The sequence below is a fragment of the Chiroxiphia lanceolata genome, chromosome 6 (genome assembly GCF_009829145.1).
Source record: "Chiroxiphia lanceolata isolate bChiLan1 chromosome 6, bChiLan1.pri, whole genome shotgun sequence".
NCBI classification, from domain to species: Eukaryota; Metazoa; Chordata; class Aves; order Passeriformes; family Pipridae; genus Chiroxiphia; species Chiroxiphia lanceolata.
Window position 1 is genome coordinate 23,432,349 of NC_045642.1, and position 23,163 is coordinate 23,455,511.

Consider the following 23,163-nt stretch of genomic DNA (forward strand, 5'->3'; position numbering starts at 1 on the left):
ATGGAAATGGCCAGTGTGTATCTGATTCACATTCAGAAAGGACAAAGAGCAGTCAATAGCCCATATTAAAGCATTGGTCCTTCTGCTTTGACTCTTCTTTTGTATGCTAAAAGGTGGTGATTAGCAGAGTTCAAAGAAAACTATGATGAGGGTGAAATAAGTAGTTTTGGAAGACACCTTTTATGTATCTAAAATGGAGGAAGAAGGTGATTTATTGTGTGTTTTGTAGTTTCTGACAGTTGTCACAAATCTGTGTCATCTTCTGAAAGTGTAAGAGCATCGTCTGTCAGGTGATATCCTGCAGCTCTTCCATATGCACTGTCATTTTTGGAGCAGTGTGAGGTCTGGAAGTGGTTTTGTATGGTCTAATGCTCCGCCCCCTCTCAAGGCCATGACCGCTACTGTTGCTGTCAGAGGTGAGATACTGTGATAGCATTTTATTTTCCTTGATGCCTTGAGCAGTAGCCGCCCCATCTGCCCAGGCTGTTCCGCTTTTAGAAGCCAGCCTACAGATGACTAGTAATGACAAGAATCTGCCTGGAGCAACTTCAGACAAGCTGGAAGTAGCCCACTTTTTCCATGACTTAGGGCATGTGTGAGGGAGGACTACTCTGGTTACTTACTTGTCAAAAAAAGGTGTAACAGGTGGCAGCATCAAGTGTCCTTCATGAGGGTGGTGAATGACAAGACGGTGGTTTTCTTGCTGTCTGTCCATCACTGGACTGTTACTTTTAAGTGCTCAGTGAAAGGTAACTGAGAAAGCAAACCACTTTACATATGCTACCTAAGGAAATTAGACAGCAGGCTGCAAATTAAAATATCGTTTTCTTTGGTTTTCTGGAATGTTCCTCAATAAACATTAAATGGAGAACAGGTCTGTCTGTCATGTCATCCCTCTTATTCCATTTTTGGAGAATCTGGAATAAGTATCTGTGTTCATATGACAGAAGAGTGCAGAGTTTAGGAATGGTACCATTCATGATCAAGTGGAATTGCAACACACTTCTGTTGAATGCCCCTAAAGGGAGTGTGAGACAGCATATTGAGAGTATGGGTTGTTAAATGCCCTATGATTAGGAACCTGACTTTGAGCTCAAGCACCAGTTGTTTATTTGCAGCTGGTTCCCCAGGTGTTGACTACCACAGACATGAGAGAAGAAAGACACAAGCTGATGAATCCAGGCCCAGAAAGAAAGGGAATGGTGGGGTGTGTGTGTGTGTGTGCAAAATCACTGAGAAAGTTCTTGTTTTAACTGATGGCAATACTTCTTTTGGTCCAGTATTATCATTATGTAAATGCAGTCTGGTTCATATTTCTGTCACTGATATAGGAATTTATTAATGAGAGTGATCAGCAGGAGACAGGACAGCTAAGGAGACTGGGAAGGTTTTGTCTATAACTTGCCGTTTCAAATCTAGTTCAGCTCAACAGTAACTAGTGGTTATTAATATCTGATATTTCTTGGTAGGCCCTGCATGAAATAAATTAGCAAATCTTTCATTCAGTTCTCCCTTGGAAAAACATGAACCATAACTGACATTAATTAGATGCCTCATTGGCAGACTTGTAGGGAGAACAAAAACTGATAGACACTGTGTTCTCATTTTCCCCTGAGTTATCCACACATTCAGAGATAGGGTCCTTGCAGGTCAGATTGGTTGTATAATGGTGATCTGAGCAGTAGACTGGAAGAGCTTATTCTTATATAGGTTGAAGTGAGACTTTGATATCCTGTGCTCCAGGGAGACTAGCATTGCTTGTAATACACCAAAGGTTTTGTTTGGCTAGAGAGCTGGCAAGATAATGCCGTGCAGCCACCTACTACTGGTGCCAACTCTCTGGCAGTCTGAACTGTTATTCCAAGAGTAAGTATGTAGATAGTGAGCATCTGTTCCTTCTGTAGGAACACAGTTGGCTCACAGTTTCAGCCAGACCAAGGGACACTGAATATTTGTTCCATGAATGACAGTTACACAGTTTCCAAAGGAGATGAGGATTTCCTATCAGGGAACATGAGTACAGACTCAGAGGCTGATAAGAATGTTGCTAGGTTTTGGTTCTTGAAATGATTACTGGATGAAGCATGGGAGAGTTCTTCACCTCATAACCAAAAAGGTGGAAGTTTGGAATTAGCTACCAGCAAGTGAAGACCACCTTTACTTCAGTTACAGACACGTTACTCCTTCTACTCCAGCGTGGTGGTTTGCTTGTTTCTTTAGCACCTTTTTAGTGCAATTGTAAGATCCCTTGGAAAGTGTCCCACTTACACACCTTTTCCCTAGGATATGAGTCCCTGGGGAAGGCTTCTTGTAGGCTGTTTGCTTAGACACCTGTGCACTGTAATGTGTGTCTAATTGAAATTGCATTAATGGTATGATTCCATTACAGGCAAGCAAGATGCTTGCTGCAAGAACACTCCCAGCGGGCCTTGAATCAGCTGCAATAGATAATTTATAAAGTGCTGTGGATCTGCTCAAAGCTCCAGTGTTAAGTACAGGAGACACAGGGCTATTCATTATTAACATGACATTATGCTTTTTGCTCAGCAAAAAGTGTGGGTCTGGGATGAGCAAAGCTCTGTGAAAGGTGAGATTTGGGACTGTCAGTTTGACTGAGCTATTCCTCAGACACTGTTTCTTAGTCTGTGCCAGCTTTTGAAACCTCTTTGAAAGATAAAGTTCACATTTCTGTTTTGTCATGGTATTCCAATGGTTTGTCAGTTCTCTTTAGATCTTCTTGCAATTTTTGTGAAAAGACCGGAGGTGAAAAGAACTAACAGCTGCTTTGAGGTAGGCCTGTTGTAAAGTAGCAAATCAGGCTACTCTAGGCCCAGTTTTCAGTTATTGCAAACCTGAGTTTCTCTCCTCACTTCCACATTTCTGCATGTATTTCCTAGTCTGCATCTTCAAGAAGCTTTTGGTGTCTCAAACATAGGCTACCATTGTTCTGACAGCAAGAAAAGAGGAAGGTTTTTTTGGTATGATAGGGAGTAGTGAAAGGGTGTTTTTCTTAGAACTGGCTATCCAGACTATAGTCCCACACCATCGAAGGGCCCAGGTGAGAGGAAAGGGAGAAAGAAGAGTTGAAAGAAAGAGGGTCTCTTTCTGAATCTTCACCTCCTTTTTCCTCTTGCTGCCATTGTCTCTCGCCAGAGCCTACTGTCATACCTACCTGGAAAACACTGTTCTCTTTGGCAGCTCCCCTCTCTGAAGCAAAGCCCCACCTTCTGCCTTTGGGGGAAATTCAAAAACACAGACACAGGCAGCACTTACTAAAGGATCAAAGAGAATGAAAGGAAGAGATATGCAAGGAAAAACCAGAGGTAATTTAGCCTTCCCTGAGTCTTGCATCCTCTCCCCAGAACTCTACAAGTGTACCTGTTCCCCTGCATTTTCTATTGCTATTTGTGCTAGTGTCCTCTTCTCTTGCAAGAGAGCACTGGCAGGAGCTCCTGCTCTCAGCTCTACCTCATGTGAGTGCATTTTGCTGAAGTGTATAAAGGTACATGAGCAACCAGAGATGCTTCAGTTTGGAAATTAAAGCAAAAATCTGTGAAAGATGAGGACTTCCTAGAAAAGCTTTGCATATCTTTGTGAAGATGTTCCAGGTTAGTTATCCTCTTCTTGATAGACTGTAGGAAACATTATTACATGTTTTAATCTTCTAAAGAGAGAGAACATTGTTTGCAAAATTCTCATCCTCTTGACCTCTTTGTAATTAGCTCTACTAGCAAATCATTAGCAATTGTTATTACAACAAAATTTGAAGTCAGAGGTGAAGAAACAGTATGACCTTCTTAGTCTTCATTCATCTGCCTCCACTTCAGTACACATGTGTACTCAGAGCTACCACCAATGATTTCAGTAATATTTCAATTTTAACTGTGCATTTGTGAGGAAAGAAGAGGATGTTCTTTTGGCTCTGAATCTTCCAAGTCTACGCAGAGCTTTGGATCTCTTGGCAGGAAGATGTGCATTTTTAAGGGGTCACACATTGAAATTGTCAGTAGAAAATCTGCCCTCTAAAACAAGAAATTAAAAAAAGTTTTGGAGGCTTTAAAATGTTTTTTTCTTTATAAATAGAAGGAAAGTGCAGGCTTCAGAGCTTGAGAACCGAGATCAGACACACACCAGGAAGCATGGCCTTTTCAGTTATTTATTGGGTTGCATTTCTCATTTGTAGTGCTTGATGGTTGATCTTTATGAACTCCTTCCTCTCCTCCCACTGTCTTTCTTCATCTGCCCTTTATACAGCTTGAATACTTGGGGGAGCAGCTGGATTAACATCTCTAGAGACTTGTAGGGAGAAATGAACATGTGTGTTTGATGGCTCCAGCAGCTGAGAGTCTGATGCAAACTCCACTGAAAGTCATGGAAGGAAAGAAAGAATCAAAGTAGGTACATAGGAACTGCAGTTGAGCACAGCGCATACGAGGTCTATCAAGACATACAGCTGCACCTGCAGAAACCTATCTGGTGGCCTCTGACTGCCTAGAGAGATCACTAGGGAGTGTGGCTCTATTATATTGTCTGTCTAACGCTGTATGCTGTTCAGCAGGCCAGCTGGCTGCTTATCATTTTGGATTTTTTTTCTTTTAAGTAATTGGTGGCTTTTGACCTTCTGCTTTGGTTCTTCACATAATCTATCAACACCAGTGGACTGAGCAATGGAAAATCTCTAAGGAGATCAATGTGGCCCTCTCTTACCACCTGTCCTTGAAAAAAGTCCAGATGGGCTGCTATCAGCACAAACGTTCAGAGGCACTTTCTCTCCTCCTGCTGAATTGATCTTGTTTCCTCTCTCTCCTTCAGGTGTGAACATGAACCAACAGTGAGGGAAACAAAGACAATAAGCTTGACTGTGGGTCTGCCTGCAACCCAGAACCCCACCCTGGGAAAAAGTCTAACAGCAAAACTCTCTTCAATGAGACCAAAAGTTGTAACTTTCAATGGTTCAATTTGAAAAATGTAATCTAAATGCCTTTCTTTGAGTTTTTTTATGAAACAGGCTTGTCCCAGTGGCTCCAAGTTGCCGTCACTTTCCTTTCAGGCTTGCTGCCACACAGCTGGGATCCTAGCTGTCCTGCTTGCCCTGGCTTAAACAGGGCTCCTTGGCTTCCAGGTTTCCTGCCAGGAAAATCTGTAGTATCCCAGCTGGAGGTAGGTTTGCCAGGCTCTCAATTCTGCCCACGGATCAGGTACACAAGAGAACCCATGAGGAAATGGGCAGATTTCTGCCAGAAAATTCAATTAAGCAAGTACATTCCCATGAAATAGTTTGATTCTGTTAAACTGGCATTTTTCAAATGGAAAACTGTTCTATCCAAAAGCTTACGTCCAGCTTTGCTCATTAGTGCATCCATCCATGAACAAAAGGTAGGTTGTGCTGGAGAGCAATAATTGAAATTCTTAAATCCCTTCCATCAAGAGCAGAACAGAGTAACACTTCAGTGTCTGATTCCATTTTACCACTTTAATTTTTTTCTGCAGATATTAAATCTTACAAGACCCTTATTAAATAGGAATTACTGTTCCCATTAACAGGTAGAGAGAGGGCAGGGAATAACTTAGTGTTATACCAAGTCAGTAGAAACTCTTCAAAAGCATCCATTTCTGACTGAGCTTTCTGCATCAACTATGCCAGTTTATAGGCGCTCTTGTGAAAGCTAAATGATCAGTATTGTACAGTATTTGTGTTACAGGATACAGATCAGGTTCAATTACAACACTTTTAGAACAAAGTTTTGCCCTAATTTTAAGCTCAAAATAGCAGCATAAAAAGACCACAAGGTAGCAGACAGCCCTACAAAACCATATTTACACCAACAATTTGAGCTGCATGCCAATCGTTCTGCAGACCAGCTACAAAAACTACTAGGATGTAGCTTGTGAGATTCTCAGCACCATACATATTGGGCAGAAGTACCTGTAGGTCTGTGCTGCACAGACAGTGACACACACTCACAATTTAACTATTGCTTTCCACTTGCAGCCTGCTTTTCTATGGCAAAAAAAGAAAAAAAAAAATATATAATTTGTTCTGATACCATTTGAATCAATTTCAGTGAAACTTCTCAGAAGCACCAGTATCAGAAATTGTTAAGCAACTATGGATTTTTTTTTTTTTGGAAGTGGAACAGTCAGGAAGAGGTAAGTGTCCTTTCAAGGAGAATGGCAGTATTAATTCACTTGCTATTAAACATCAGAGAATCCATATGAAGTGAGAGAGGCAAAGAAATAAAAAATCTTAATTAAAACTCTAACTGTGGGACAAGCTTCAACTGTATTTTGAACCTTAGACATCGAAGCAAATCAACTCCAAGTCACCACAGCTAGCCAAGCTTCTTCATTTCTAGTGCCTGTGAGGAAGCCTTCAGCAAGCTGAAAGTGCTGGCATGAAATAGTGGATATGAATATTCTGAAAATCACAGGAGCTTTTATTAATAACAAGTATCTCTAGAACAAGAGTCCTTTTCCTTTAAAGGTCCTTCAGGAAGATGTGTCACGGCAGTAGGATGTTTGGAGTTTTTTGACAGTGGTATTCAGAAGCAGACTTGCCTCATCCCCTTTACTGAGGGCTGAAATTGTTTGTCACACACTTTCCATGTGAATCACATTTCCGCACTGACTCTCCTGTGTGGTTTTCTCAATTGCCTCTGTCATTGTTTTCTGCCTTTACACCCTCCAGTGGAACTGGATTACACAATCTCTTGTGATGGGTACAGGGCAAGAATTTGAATAGGAAACAGGAAAGACTGTACGTGTAGCTCCAGCTGACACCCACTCAGCACTTCTTCTATCACTGCTGTTTTAAGTGTTTCTCGTTGGTAAACCACAGCTTTACGGACTACAGCTTTGAGAGATTTCTTAACCCATTCTCCCATTTCATCCTGATTCATGGAAACTTGCACCTGAAGTGGATGCAAGACATGGGAGGAAGGGTTTATGAAAAGGCCCTCAAAGTAAATTGCATGTGTGTAATGAAACTGGTTTTATTCTTCTACGCAGATTTTGTGCTGCACCAGTTAACAGTGACATATTGATTCCTCACTGGTGCAGAGAACTGAGAGACTTTGGTGTTAAAACCATCAAGATCCAACCATGTCAAAGATATAATTTAACAGGTGCCAAGGTAAAGGCAAATTCTTAGCTGGAATTGCAAGCAGAGATGAAGAGTGGGACAACTTCATTATTTAACACCTTGTGATTTTTATATTGATGAAAGCTGCCTCCATTCTTACTTAGTATCATTTTACAGTCACTTTGCAACTGATGTAAATGACTGCTGACAACTGATAGTTACACCAGCCATCCAAGTATGCGGTTAGTGCGCAGACAAGTAACAAAGGATTCCCTTCATTTTCTCATATCTGGAGGAAAGTAGAAAAAGGACAGAGACAGTTGAGCTGCAAAAAATCAGCCCACTGTAAATTCAGTATTGTTCTTTGAGGATAAAAATGAAAATGGGTTTTGGTTAGCCTGACGTTGGTTATTTATAATTGAGATTTATTGTCTGGTTACAAACACACTGCTAGAAATCAAGACTTCTGCAGAGAACGATAACCTTCCTTCCCAGTTGTCACGCTGAAAGCTGGACAGAAATGTTTTGCCACTTTTTTTGCTTTTTCCTTTTCCTGCTTACCTTCTAGGGGACTTGCTTTATAAGCAACAGTATAATAGGGCTATGAGGCCTTCTACACACAGAGGTTGGTCCCAGTGAAGACTGCCTCCTCCATATGGCAGCATATGTTTCTGTGCATTTCCTGATAGAGCAGCCATCTCCCTGTGGCATTTAAGCATGGTATAATTAGCTGTGTACAGAAGTAGAGTGTTGATAACGTTTTGCTGGAAGAGTGCCATCAGCATGACTGTTCTTGGTATTGGTTGCCGTAAGTAACACTGTCTTTAGAGAACAGTAATTGGAAATCTGTGGGTTGCTCTTGCACACCCTGAGCTCTTTCATGATTTTATCAGATTTTATCATTAGTGATGCCTGGGAAGTAGTCCTTTGAGTTTTGAATGTTTAACAGGAGAGAGGTTCTGGCCTGTTTGTTTAGCTATGTATCTTCTTGATTGCAGTTTCACAGGATTAAGACCAACTGCAGATTGGCATCACAACTGGGCTACTCCCTGTTCTGACATACTTGCTCCCTGTTTTCTTCCAGCTTCTGTTGGCAGTACAAAAGATGAAAAAAAAAAAAAAAAGTTGAAAAAACATCCAGAAATATTTCTCTCTAAAAATCTCAGTTCCTTTCAGGGTCTTCTCCCTGCTTGCCCTATGATCAAATCTTCCTGTCTTTTTGCCATTCCATGCAGACAGAATCCAGGGATTACAGAGGACCATGTAAGAACTACCCAAGTGATATATGAAAGTAAGATATACATATGTGAAAATAAGTCTGTCTCAGAGAGTACCCAATAGCAGAGATTCAGAGAAGAATGCAGAAAATGTAGGGTCATCACTGATGACTAGGGCAGGGCAAGTTCCATCTTCCTGTAGGCAATTAAAGACTGGTTTATAGAATTATAACTTCTTTATCCATTTTACACTGTTTACAGTAACCTTGCATGTCCCATTATCCATGCAAGCATTCTGTAATCTTCTGAGTACTTTTAATGTGTTGACTTCTGTGATAATTGTAGAAGTGAATCCCTATAGTTAATAATATGACGGTAAAAATATTTTCTATCATAAATGTATTGCTTTTGGCTTCCTCTTCTCCATTTGTAAAATTTCCTTCTGTGCTTACACATTGCTCAGTTTTCAGCAAAGCTGCTGAGGCATGTCTATAACATCTGTGGGGAAAGAGGTGAAGAGTCAGTCCTGAGTTCTGAACCCATAGTTCTATGCAACGCAGAACACTCTGATGGCTTCCATGTTTATTGCTCACTAATAGCATGGAGTGATGTGGCTATGTTCCTCCTGAACCCAAGCTAATTCACAGCTTTCATGCCTCAGCATGATGCACTCTAGCTCTTTCAGCTCCAAGAACATCATGCAAGGTGTGGGCTTGGCATTACAATCTCCACAATAAATTTATATCCTGCTGGTGGCTGCTCTGTGGCCGTGACAGATGGCCAAACACAGCACCAGTTCCTCTAGCTGAATATTCTTTAGCAACAGAAGTAATATCAGTGTTTCTATTCTGCTGACAGTAGGGCCATATGATCTCACACAGTGCCACAGCAGCACCCTGCTCAACAGACATTCTTGTGTAGTACACTGTCATTGAATAATGCAAATGGATTTTCAGAAGTAACAAAAGGACCCAAAACTTTAGACTGGGAAAGGAGTTCTCTGTATTTACCTGCCCTCACTGAAAATATGTCAGGGTCTCCAGAGGAAAGCTGAAGTCTCAAACTGACTCAGCTCAGAAGGACTGTGAGGTTCGCGAAAGGAAGGTTGAGTCCTTGAGAGCTATGTAAAATTTATGCAAAATCTGCATCACTGTGCTGAGTAATACAGATTTTAGAGCAGAGTCCTCAAATGTGTTTTGGTGAGGTACTAGTGGCAAAGACAAAAGCAGTTCTTACTTCTGCACTTGTACTGGAAGAGGCTTTTTTTGTGTTCAATAGGTGTTTTTCTGCCAGTTTAAAAGAACCTGTGTATCACACCAGAGCCTGAGACCCGAGATAGTCTAGACTATGTACGGAAAAAAGGAGTGGCAGGAAGCATATGCCTACTTCTGTGTATTTATATGGAGTCTAATCCTTTGGGCAGCATTTATTTTGCCACTTTGTTAGTTTTGAATTTGGAGAAGACATCAGGTCAAATAAACACAGTATTTCAGTTTGTTCTCTGTTTCTTAACACCTTCTGACTGGATCAGCACCCAGGAAAAGCAATCCTTATCAAATATTTTGTCCACAGATGCAGAGAAATTTGACCTGACCTTTTGCAATTTTGCAGCATTAATAATGGTTTATTCTTTGCTGTGTGTGCAAATCTGAGTTTGGCTGCCTTTATGTTCTACGTGGTAGGTACATTTGCTGGTGTTGTGTGTTAATCCTAGAGTTTGTGTAATTTTTTCACTTTATTCCCCAGTCCTCTTGTAATTCTAGAAGCTGAGCAAATTAACTTTTGGAGAAAGTATGACTGCAACCTCAGTAAAAACAGAGCAGAAAAAAAAAAGGTTGAAATGTATAACATACCTCTTTTTCTCTGAGGTTGTCAGTTCCTCAAAAAACCCCAGAGGTGCATAAAATTCTGCTTTCTGCCACAAAATCACTGAAGAGATGCCTGCAATTTGTAAAGCCAGAATAGAAAAAACAATGTTTTGGGGTTTTCTGCTGGGACATTGACTGGAAGGCTCAGGAAAAGCAAGGTCAAGTCCTCCATGTGTCCTGTGTCTGTGAAGCAGGAATGCTGGCTTATTTGAAGCAACTGGAAAAGCAGTCTGTACCCCAGCTCTCACCCTTGCCTGTGTTAGTCTGAACTACTGGTGATGCATAGTCATGAGTGCCTAGCCACTTTTATATTCTCTTCCCCACAAAATCTTAGACCAGAGTGCAGGGCTCCATCTGAGGTAAGTTTCTTGGTCACAATTTGGCAGTCACAGAGGTACAAAGAGATTTCCGGCTTTTCTGACCTGCAATCTTGACAGGAAATACAGTGGAGGGAAAGATAAAAACAAGAAGGGAGCAAATGAGGTTTTCTCAAGCCAGAGCTTCTCTGCCTTGAATTGGTGCAGATAGAAGAATGGGAGGAAGCAGCCTTTGAGGGCTTCTATTAATAACCTTGTTTATGTGATCCTAAGGCATTGTTAGAGGAATTTCTGCAGACTGCAAGTTTCTTCTCTTGTTGCTTGGGATTTACCCACCTCAATTTTTTATTTTACTCCAAATACAGGATTTTTAGAGAACATTTTTTGGAAGAGACTGCCTTTATCACTCCTTTGGTGTCCTCTAAATAGGCATGAAAATCCTCACTTTGCCTCACACTTAGACCTAAAAGAGCCTCCCTTGTCAGCCATGGTTCCAGTCAAGAAGATTCCCTCCTTTCCTCTGAGAGCAAAGAATGTTGACTTGTAATTGCAGTAGTCTTTCCTTGCCAGTTCTTCCCTCACCTGTGCTATTGGCAGCTAGCATTTCCTTTAAGCTCTCCTTATTTTCTCCCACCATAGCAAATATTCAGAAAGGAATTGTGGTTGTTTGTTCCACATCCTCACTAATTACCATTGTTTGAAGCAGCAGTGGACAAAGGCTTAGAAAGCTAAAAAAAGAACATTCAACAGTAATCTTTAGCAGCACAGTAGAGCTGGAGAGTGTGCTTTTAGGTATTGATGTATACTGTTTATTGGGATATAAGTATTGTAATAAGTTTGAGCCCTCTCAAAACAAGGTATCTGTGATAAATTATCCTGCTATCCCTTTATTTTCCTTTTTCTACATTTTCCCCTTCTCAGAACAGTGCTAGCTTCTGATATTTTCTGCTGATGATCACTCTATGTGCAGAAAATCTTTCATTAACACAACAAGGGGATGTTCTAAGCAAGTAACGATGTCTCCTGATCACAATTTCTGAGGAGCCTGTGAGTGTCCTTTATATCTGCTGCTATCAGTCCAATCTTTCCACCACAAAACAAAAGGAGTTTTAACCCTTCCCAGTGAGAGCCTGGGGGGATGCAGAAGTGCACAGCAGTTCTTGAAACTGAGCATCTGAGCTTGGTAATAGGACTGCAATGTTCAAGCTACTGCTGAAGAACTTTGAACACAGCTGAACCAGATGGAAAAGACATTTCTTTTGGTGCTGTTAGGATGGGAGAGCTTTTCTGCAGAGTTTGGGTTTGTTTGGTTTTTCTTAATCTTTGCTTTTTATTTTATAGAGATACTTTCTGTATTAAATGAGCAACTGCATCAATTTAGGCATACAACTTCCAGTAGCAGTCCCATAGTCTCAGGAATTTCTCTCTGCATTAACATGTCTAAGTTTAAAGCTAGGCCATCTCAGGAACTTACAGAACAATGTACTGTATAATTTAACAGAGAAGAGAAATGGCACAAAAGAAATAACTACGGTATGTGACAGAAGGGAAGAAAAGCATACCAAGAAAAACCTTTAAAATATTACCTTTTCCCCAAAGTCTACCAGAAGAAAAACCCTACAATATACTCATAGCCCACCAACACCAAACTATGTAAATTTGTGCCACTTTGAGGTCTACTGGTAGCAGTTTCTCTTCAGTTTTGAAAAATTCAGAAATCCAAAGGCTGATCCAGCTGTCTGAGAACTAAGGCAGGAGCATGCTTATAAGGACAAACATGTTGTATAAAGTACATCTGTGTTGTCTGGTGGTCGGGCTTGTAAACCTATGGTTTGGTGTAGTGCAGACAGCACAATGGCTGTCTACTCTTTTATATGGGTCCGAATCATGGGTCATTTACCGCCACCGCCTGCGTCTCCTAGAACACTTCCATCAGCGCTGTCTCCTTACAGTCCTAAACATCCACTGGTCAGATTATGTGACCAATACATCTGTTCTAGAACAAGCGGCAGTCACAAGTATTGAGGCCATGTTATGAGAACACAGCTGCACTGGGCAGGGTACGTCTCAAGGATGAAGGACCACCACCTCCCTAAGATCCTGCTCTATGGTGAACTTGTCACCGGCTGCTGCAAGAGAGGAGCCCCGAAGAGGAGATACAAGGACTCCCTAAAACAACATCTCAGCCTTGGCCATATTGATCTTCATAACTGGTCTACTCTGGCCTCCAATCGGGAGGTCTGGAGACACACCATCTATAACGCTGCTGCTTCTTTTGAGAACGCACTCAGGGTCACTCTCGAGGAGAAAAGACAACGCAGAAAGAACCGTGTCTTGCCGATATCACCTAAGGAGTCTTTCTGCTGTGCCTTCTGCAACCTAACTTGTCTATCACATATTGGCTGTTTTAGCCACCAGCGTGTTTGTAGCAAATGTGGGTAAAGCCCTTCCCAAATCTTCATTTGCGAAGCCTAGCCATGAGTGAGTGGGGGGGTGTAGTGTGAAAGGTGAAGTCCGTGCAATGGGAACTGAAGCCAGACCTCCAAAGGTAAAATCATCTGGTAAAACAATTTTTTTTTCACCAGTTACCTCCAGCTGCAGCCAATACGAAAGATTTTCAAAGGAAAAGAAACATGTCCAAGTACTGCCCTTGACTCAGTACAGTAGGTAGGTGGTAGATATTTCATGAATTATTCCATGGTGATATTTAAGATTATTTTAGAGTGCACCTGTAAAGATCTGGGATATCAGAAGTCTCAGATGTGTCCTCCTGTGCGCCTCTTAGGAATCCCCCACATCCTAAAGGAATTGGTTGTCTGAAAAATTTACAGAAGACGCTGTTCTGTACAGCCTCTGCAGTCCTCAGCCAGAGCAACTGTTCTGCTGGCATCCTCTGTGCCTGGGCCCTTTGGGAACCTATAGGAAAATCCTGCCTTCCCCCTCCTAATAATGAGTAAGTGCTGGAGGCACTTTCCTGTATGTATTGACTCTATGTCCTTTGAAGCTGAAGTTCCCACAGTGTGTAAAGGCTATATCCCTCCCTTTGATGCCAAATGAAGGCGAGGGTCACTGTATTTGACCTCAGCAACTCAAGGTTTTAAATGGAACAAAAAAGAGTCAGTAACCACTAGAAGTAGGCCATGAGGTTTGATCTTGTGTAATGTAATACTCCATGACTAGAGCTTCCACTGTTACCACAGCAAAGAGAGTGTGACATACAACATGGGCAATCAGTTTTTCACAGCAGAGAGTTGGGGCAAGCATATCTGTAGAGAAACTCAATGATAAATATGTCCTCTTATCCCATCTGTAAATCCCGTCAGTGTGATGAAATTGTCACTACTGGTCTAGTAACAGAATATTTAAAGCCATCTGGCAAAATTAAAATGAGTGGGATTTTCTCCTTTGTGTAAAGAAAATGCCTCTGCACCAAACTCTTTGGTGTTTCCAAACTGTTTTATGTGGGAGAGGCCTGTAAAGGGCTCCCTTCTCCAGCTGCAGGTCTAATAACTAGCAGTGCTGACTGTCATTTCTTGAAGCAATCATTCTCATCTGAGTGATGATGCTTCCCTGGACTGTGGCATTATGCCATCTCATTTTCCATAAGCCAGCCTGCAAACACAAAGAGTCTAGATTACTGGCCAAGTGTTGAACAAGGAGAAAATCAGCAGGTCTAATGTTGAAATTATTGATATTATTTCAAATTGGTCTAGTAAATACAGTGAAATTAGCCCTGTCATCTCAGTCAGAGCAATCAAAAGAGTCATTAAAACTTAATAAAGTTGAGTGATTCATCTTTTGCTGTAATATTTTCAATCCTACTTAAGATTTAAGTTCCTTGAGAGTGTAAAGTCTAGGCAGAAGTAAGAACAAGAGCTAAGTCTGAAATCAGTGCTACCTCCTGATGCCTACTGTCTCCTAAGCTTTGTACCTTTCATTCCAACTACTACTACTTTGCAGTACTGAGAGTTTCAAGCTCATTGTTGGTGAACATGTTCAAGCAGTTGCAAAACCCAGATGGATGCTTGGCCTATATCGTCTAGGATGTCACCTCCAACCAACCCCCATCAAACCATACATCCTTGTACCCTGCTGGTGGCAAACGTCCAAAATCCAGTACATCTGGGGAACATGGCAGTGCTGTCACACACACAGTGGTGCAAGGCACAATGCTGCCCAGAGCCATGCAGATGTGGAAGCTAGCCAAGTGCCACCTACAGTGTAGACTAATGCAGATCTTCTCATTTATTCTGTCTGACAGGTGTTTTCTCCCAAACACTGATTAAACCTTGGAACATCTCTCTGCCCAGAAGAAGATATAGCTGTAGACCTCAACTCTCTGGTACAGCAGATGGTAACAGCGACTGTTGTGGTGTGTTCAATGGTTAGATGTTTCCAGAGCCTCAGGTTGCTGCTTTGCTTGGCTGAATTCCTTTTCATGTATGTTTACTTTTGAAAGAGATTTATTTAGAAAGGAGAAAATATGGCACAGATAACTGTGTTCACCAGAAGAAAGGAGTGAAAGGCAGGTCCTTATTTCTATCAATAATAAAAAGACTCAGCAGGTTAGCTATTATATCTGTGTATTAAATAAAAGCATTCACTGTGAGCAGAATGTGCACAGTTACCTCAGTTCAGCTGATGTACACTCATTAAGCTGTAGTAACTAATTTACTTGCAATTGTTTCTCCAAGTCCAAAATCAAAGGCTTGCAAACTGTGTTAATGCCATACTTTTCTTTCCCTGGCATAGAAGGAAGGGCCAAGACACCAATTTATCAGAGGCAGGAATAACAGTCTTGGCTAAAACCTAGTGGTTAAACAGCACACCTTAGACCCCAACTAGGCATTTCAGCTTTTTCTCAACTCAAGCAATAATTGAGGTCATAAGAAATTTTGGTCATGGAGTCAAAATATACTTTCCAAGTTTTTCTCCACCAGATGGAATCCTATACGCTTTCTTTGTGCTCAAGCTGAAATCATATTTGTTATGAGAATCTGTAGGTAATATGAACTTTTTAACAGTGTAATCTTCACTGTGTTTACCAAGCAGTGGGATCAGGCATCTTGATAAAGGCCAGCCAACTTATCTTACTCCACAGCACCCCAGAGCAGGCAAGAGACAGCTATATGCCCAGATCCTGGAGTATGAAATCAGCATTGCGGTAATGAGTCCAGTAATTTTGATAATACTTGTAACACACGAGGGCTAAGAAGTGACTGAAGAGCACGTGGAGTGGCTTGTTCAGACCCCATCTCAGCCATTCTGCTGCCTGCTGTCACTGAGGCACCAGCCTAACTGGGTATGATTAACCACTTAAAGCTCTTTCTTCACACTGATGGGAAGTGATTCAGAACTGCATTTCTCCCCTCTGATTGAAGTGGAGAAAGTGTGTGGAGAAAATAGGCACCACCTTGTTTTAATTCCTGATAGTTCCACAAAATTTGAACTGCCTATGAAAAATGTTCTACTAAGAATGAGAGAGGATTTGGCTGTAAGTCACTCTGGTAAAGTGCTTTAAATCCCTAAACTAGATGGTCAGATGCATCTGTCTTAACCACGGCAGTCAGAGATTCAAATATGAAGTGTCTTTCTTTGAAAGCTGTGCATCCATTCTGCCGTTCCATAATTATCTCATATTTGCAGTATTGGACTGATAATGCAGGAAAAACACCATTCTCTCACACAGGCAGCACTTGACCCTTAGGCTAGAGAACTTTGCTTTTCACCAGGGAGATGGCGTCTTTACGGGTAGGATGGAAAATCCCTTTCTGAGAAAAACTAGTGCCTGAAATTTCAGACCTTTGTGTTAAGACAGAACTAAAATACATCCATTTAGTTCATACAGGAAATTAGGCAGCAATGAATTGCAGTTATCTAGCTTTCCAGTGATGAGTTATGTTTGGCTTTGGAATATACTGCGTTCAGTGAAAATGAAAGTCTGTTAAGCAGCCTCTGGACACACGAATTTCTGCATTTTCAGTGCCTAAGTATTCGGCATTTCCCACACAGGGATGCTGACATGGCATTACTTTCTGCAAACGTTCCCTGAAATGGCAGTCTGGGGACATTCAGCAAAAGGCTTAGTCTGGCTTATAAAACTGAGTGTGCCTGTGTTCTGATGCTTGAATCAGCAAGAGAAAGGTTTAGGTCCATTGTCCCCACACATTTATTTTTTTATTTTTTTTACTTTGCATGGCATGTGACTGACAACTCAATACAGAGTAAAAGCTTCCTAGAGCAGTTTTAGGGTTTGCTCTTCCTTTTCAAATGTAGAAAAAGACAGCAAAAAGCAGCTGAAGATGGTAGTCCAGGATTAAAACTTAGGATCAGCTTCTTGGTTCATATTCATTGAGGGGATTTGCTGGGTAGCTCGTACCCTTGTACCTTGATTTTCTCCATATGATGGCAGAACCACCTAGTAGCTCCCATAGTTGTGACTTTGATGCTATCCCAGTACATTTTGCTTTCTTTTCTCTCACCAGGAGGCAGAACATTTTGTCAAATGGAGTTAGTTATTTTGGTTGTTTACCTCCATTGGGTGGTGAGTAAAAAATGCAGAGTTGGGAGATTCAGCAGGAACAGCAGACACTAAGCCCTTCCCTCCCTGATAACCACTATGGAAAGGAAATAATTTGACCCCATAGGTGAGTGACTACATTATGCAAAGTGCCTGGAAATTCTTTGCCAAGCAGTAGCATAAAGGTAGCACAGAAGCATTCCTGCTGTTCACTCAGAACTACCGCCCATGAGTTTGACTGGATTTTTTCAAGAAGCAGAGATAGCTCTGTGTGATCCTTGAGAATTTACCCAGACAATTCCATAAGAACAGGGACAATTGTACTAGGAATTGCATGCCAAATATTTATGTTCCAGGAAGAGATGAGAAGAGAGAGTGCTTAGCAGTGCTCCCCACCCCTGCCTCTTCCTGTATCCTGAGCTTCCATATAGTGGTGTCTGTTTATTTGACACAATCCAGAGAATGTAAACAATTAGTTTAAAATTAGATAGAAAACCTCTAGTGGAATGATGAAATAGAAATATCATAGATGGCTGTGCTTATGATATATGTTCACTTAGTAAAAGAGGCACAGAGATGAATGCAGTGGCTTGTTTACCACTCACTAAGTGTATGTGAACAACTCGATGAAGTGACACAAGCATGATGTGCCACTTGCCAGCAACCTGCAGAGACTGCACACTCCAGCATGCCATGAAAGCATTTATATTCATATAAGGGGCATGTTTCACCCTGGCTCATGTGGTCTAAAAAAGCTATATTTTTTTAGTGTTGTTGCTTGACCTCAGCCGAGATCAGTTATCTGTGTCCAGCATGAGGCAGCCCCTGATCTCTTTTCACAGGTGCCTTCCTTGTAGCCTCCCACTGCCCCACTGCCAAAGTCTTGCCACCTACACCCTGTACAAGTATACTGGATATTTTAGATCTCGAGCCACCTGAAATACCTTAATGGCTATACAGGCCCCAGGAAAAGTGACCTGTATTTGCTGGTTAAAAATCCCCTCCTGCCTCTAAGTCCTGTCTCATAGTAGTGCATGGAAAACAAGGACTTCAGAGCTGAGAAGCTGGCCCTGGAACTGAGGTGAAGTCTTGGTCATGAGGTTTTTGTGTGTTTTTTTTTCTCTATCCATTAACAATACCCACTACTTACTAGGTGATATTTTCATTATGTGGAGTCATAATTTTGAGTGAGGAGTGGCCTGAGCAGTGAACCTTTGGCAGAAAAAGCACGGGAAGCTGTGTGTGAGAGATGAGAAACCCAGTGAAGTAAAGTAGGGTGGAGACAAGAGGAATATGCCAGTATCATGAAGGGAATGATGACTGACAAACTTTTCCCAAGTTACCTGGTAGGAAATGTGGTAGAATGAACACAGGTGTTTGGATCTACTGGGGGAGAAGACTAAAGACTTACTGGCATCTAAACCTTGGATCCCTAGTGGGTACATTTATCCTCTTACCTTTCTTAAATCCCACTTCCTTTTACCCTGTTTTCAACCCACCGCTCCAAGATTACATCCCTGTAACCACCACAATTTGTCATGCTGCATCATGCTCATTTCTTGGCTGGTGCTTCCACTGTAAGATCTTTGGTGTAAGCAGACATTGTTCTTAACCGTGTAATGCAGGGAAGGGTGGCACAGCCCACAACTTAAGACTTCTAGAGGATGCAATATTATAAGGAAGAGATGAATCCAAACTTCCCATCACTCTGCATCCCCATATCCACTCTCTGGGATCTACCACACTGGTCCCTAAAACCTCATCATCTTCAACTGAAAATTTATGAAAAGAGCAATCCAAATGTAATTTCTAAATTGAATGCATATGGAAGGTCAACAGTGGCAAGAGAAAGCAGCCTGCCAGGCTGTGACTGAGCAGATGATGAGGGAAGTGAACCTGACCCCTTTGGAACCCCCTTATGCTTTTCTCTCCACCCAAACCCCGAAAGTGTAATGGCATGTCTGTGGCAAGGAAACAGTAAATTACTTTTTTTCCACCCTGAGCTACAAGCTGCGGCAATCAGACCCCTGGGAATTCAGACTTCTTCTCCAACTCAGCTGGAAGGATTAATGCAGCAGACTTGAGGGGGTTCCGCTTCAAATCCCAGCTCCCTTGCCTCACTAATTACTTCCATGTGTATTTGTGCAAGGCTGCATGTTGTCTGGGGTCTGCAGGTGGCATAGTGACCTTTGGGCTATAGGTGGGCTTCCCCTGCTTCACCATATGTTACACGAATGAGCCAAGCAGCTAGAAGGCAATTGTAAGCATCCACAGCCGAGAAATCCCTCTCTGTACAGTGACTGATGGATTCTGTTTCTCTACCCTCACTTCTCCCTTTATGCTTTCTCCAGCTGTGAAAGAAGAAGGAATTTCTGGCCTTAGTTTATAATGTTTAATTAAAAAGAAAAACCTTCATGCAAAGATAGCTTGTTTCCCCAGCTTTGATGTTGGTGCCTGTGGGAAATGGATGAGTTGGAAGCGCATTCTGGGTAACAAAATGTAAATGAGCAACTTCAAGTCTTCTTGTGAGTTTTTCAAACCTCAAAATCACGAAAGCCAGATCAATATATTTTCACAATGAATTCTGTTGGGCTGGTGCACCTGTGCTACTAATTGTACTGCTTTCTCCAGCTCTCTTAGGCGGCCTTTCTAGAAGTCTCCTCACATATATTTTAGTTTGTTTTCAGTGAGGCAGTTGTGCTGTTGTGTGAGTGCTCTGTAAGGAGTGTTGTGTTTGCAGGGAAAAAGAAGCAACAACGGGTGCAAAAATTGCCTGTGAGTGCCCCTAGGGAGCACCCTGCCACTGGGGTAGTGTCTAGCTTTTAGTGGTTCCTTACTTATGATGTGATTGGGTAGTGCAACAGAAATTCCTCTTTGGTGTTTGCCCTTTATCTTCTTGGGGGGCTTTGAGAGAAAAAAAAAAAAATAAGAAAAATTGAGAACATATTGAGTATTTTAGATAATATGGAAAACCTGTCAAGTGCTTTTTGGGCGAAGGAAGTGGTTCAAAAGAATGGCTCATCTCAGAAATTTGGAGTGCTGGCTACCAATTCCAGTGGGATAATTCACATCCACCACACACGAATATGTATGTCATACCTTTCAGGCAGCCTAGAATAGAAAATGTGATAACTTTTAATTTATGTTTTTCAGCACTTTTTTCAAATATATTCTGCTAAGATCTTGTCTAGCTTCACAGGATTTCTCTTTTCACAGTTTTGTTAAACTCACCTAAGGCATGTGTTATACACTGAAAACAGATGTATAAAGGCTGTATAAAGCGAATAGGTTCACTGCCTTTGACTCTTCCTGGAATTAATACTTGCCCCTGGCTCGTTTCCTTCCTGATGTTAGGTTGCCTCCAAGAGGGATAAAGCTGAATGAGAAGGACTGCTCACTGGGTCACAGCCCTCACTGGGCATTGCCAAGGGAGATGGCTCAAGTTCCTTGTCTAAATGTCCAGAAGCGCTGTCTGAATGATCACATGGAGGAAGTCTTTTGGGATGGGTTGTGCAAAGAATGACTGATTTTTTTCATCAGTGTTTTTGCAGCCCTGATGACTACCCAGATGCGTAGTCCTGACTTGAAATTCCTATGTGTGTCAGTGGTCCTTCAGTGTATCTCTGGAACATGTCCTCAATGTACTACACAAGGGCTGTCTTCAGGCAAGTGACCATCACTCCAGACCTAGTGGCAGTGTTTTTTGAGCCCTCTCATACTTGTACTGCCTCTGATACTCTTCTATCAGGCTTTCCCTGTGAATCACCTAAGAAAGTCTATTTAAGATGTGCTGCCTGACTTATGCTGTTCTCCATCTGTGCCCCAAAGCAAAAGGGCATCTCTACTGGGGACTGCTGGGTACAGACACCTCACTGGCTTCCCTCTGTCTCCACATCCTGTATGCTAGCAGGGGTAGTGCCTGGTCTCTGCTGGATAAGAGAAGATGGGGCATGGGAGATTTGTCTGAGTAGGTGTGAGGAGCGCCCAGCAATTTCTGAATCAATGCTTCGTGCACTGTGTTAGAGGAAGGTTTCCTAACAAATCTGTGCTGTCTGTGATGGCAGTAATAGGTGCAGTGTCTGTGTCTGTGCCAATCTGCCAGCAAAGACAGCTCCCTTCTCTTCATTATAGCTGGGCTCTTCCTTTGGACAAGTCAGGTGGAGAATCCCCCTTTGATGTGGGATTTCTTCTTGCTGGCATTCATCAGATGTAGCTGATCAGGGGGCCTCATAAATGGGAGAACTGACAACTTCCCTGTGGTATAAAAGAAAAATCTTCACATATGGAGTGGCTGAAGTGATTCAGAGCGTTCCAGGCAAGGTTCTGTGGTTTCTGCTCTGGTGGCTTAAAGAAGTGCTTTAGGTAGTGGGGTTTATCCAGATTGCATGTGATGATACACTGAATCATAACTGTGGTACGAATCAAGGTCACACAAGCTTTCCTCCTAGACTCCAACTAAGGCACTCTCCCACTTTCCTTAATGGTTTAGCAGTGGAGACAGTCAGAAAACTGGCCCAAAAAGCACTGTAGAGGCACTGTAATGGTCCATTTGATGCAGGTCCAAATCATTGGTACTCTCTGTTCTGCAGGGTGTCAGGCTCCCCACTTCTGTTGCAGACCAGATGGGATCCTGATGATGCCCTGATTGTATTTGTGGGGAGGCTGAATTCGAGAGAACATATGCAGAGGACAGTGTCTGAGTAGATTAGGGCCGTTTCAATCCATTTGTTTTCAAATATACCATGTTTGGTTTGGGCCATGTGGGGTTTGTTTGATAAAGGAAAAACCATACTAATTGAATTCACTGGGTCAATGGCAGTTCACCCGAGGGGGAGGGCAAGGACTCTGCTGGAGGAATCTGCCATTAAACAGAAAACTGCAAGAGGCTGGCTTTTCATCCTGGCAAAAGTCATGGGTCTTATGCCCTGGTGAGCCTCACGTAACAGTGGGAAGCCCAAGGCCTCAGAAATTCTCTGCGTCATAAAGGCCTTTGCCTGATTCTGGAGGATAAAATGAGCTCACGTTGTGCCTCAAAACTGCTAGTCCAATTTGTTGGTGGTTAGGAAAGGACCAAAATATGGAAAGGAACAAAGCTAGCTGAAGAAAACTGCCTAAGCATTTCTGAGCCAGTCCCTTCCCCTTGCAAACCTTAACAAAAGGAGTCTGGTGAGCAGCAGCAGCTTCCCTTCCAGACTCCCTTAACACAAAGGCTCTGTTTCCCTGTGCTAGTTGTGGAGAGAGTGAGGTAGTGAATGGAAAAAATCAGGCAAATAGGGAAGAAAAAAAAGAATTTGTGTCTTTACCACAGACTGCAGATGGGATCACTATGACTAGAAGCAACAAGTGATGCAAATCATTATTAAAAAAACCAATGAGAATAGCATCTTTAATTTATCTGCTGGAAATTGCCAAAGGCTATGTTCAAAGGCAAAATCTATAGCTCCGTGTGTGTGTTCTAGTAGGGAATATTCCATCTGCCCCAGTAACCTCTCTTAATAGTCCCTACTGGCTTCAGGGAAGGCTGGCAGTGTTCACTGAGCACAGCTCTAGTTTGATGTGATTGCCCTACAAATGGGAGACGAGTGGAGAAGCAACGGGGAGTCCCTAATTACTTCCACAGAATATAAATCCATGATGGTTTTGACAGCTTCTGGAGCTGAGGGCAGTATCACACTGCCTGGCACACCTCATGTCAGAGAACAGCTGGCTGTAGTCCCACCTCTATCAACAGCACCATCAACGCTCCAGGAGGAAAGGGCAAAGCAGGAACATGTGAATAGTGTGACATTTGATGGAGAAATTGCCCATTAGCTATAGCAGTTCTGACCTTACGGATCCTGAGGCTCTGACACTCCCTGAATTGCAATGAATAGCTATGCCTTTCCTACTTGGCCTGTGATTTGCTCTCAGAACCTAATGCACCCATGAAAGGTGCCTTATAGCCTTACATGTGTTGAGAGGATGTCTTGTTATTGTACAATCACACCAGAATGTGAAGATGTTGGTCAGCCATTCAGTGAGGACTCAGCCTCATTAAAGGGGTGGATAAAATTAATCTTCAGGACAAATCCTGGAAAATGGCGTGTCACAAGTCTGTAATCCTTTTCCTCCTCCACAATTGCCCTTTATAGTCATCCTGCTAAAGGAAGTAAGCTTTAAT

General features: G+C 42.1%; 1 long non-coding RNA gene across 1 annotated transcript; it reads left to right on the forward strand.

The window, feature by feature from the left end:
- Positions 1-4,268: 4,268 nt before the first annotated feature.
- LOC116789046 lies at positions 4,269-4,978 on the forward strand. The gene is made up of 2 exons (XR_004357864.1): positions 4,269-4,394; positions 4,813-4,978. It is a non-coding gene; the product is annotated as an uncharacterized LOC116789046 (long non-coding RNA).
- Positions 4,979-23,163: the final 18,185 nt, after the last annotated feature.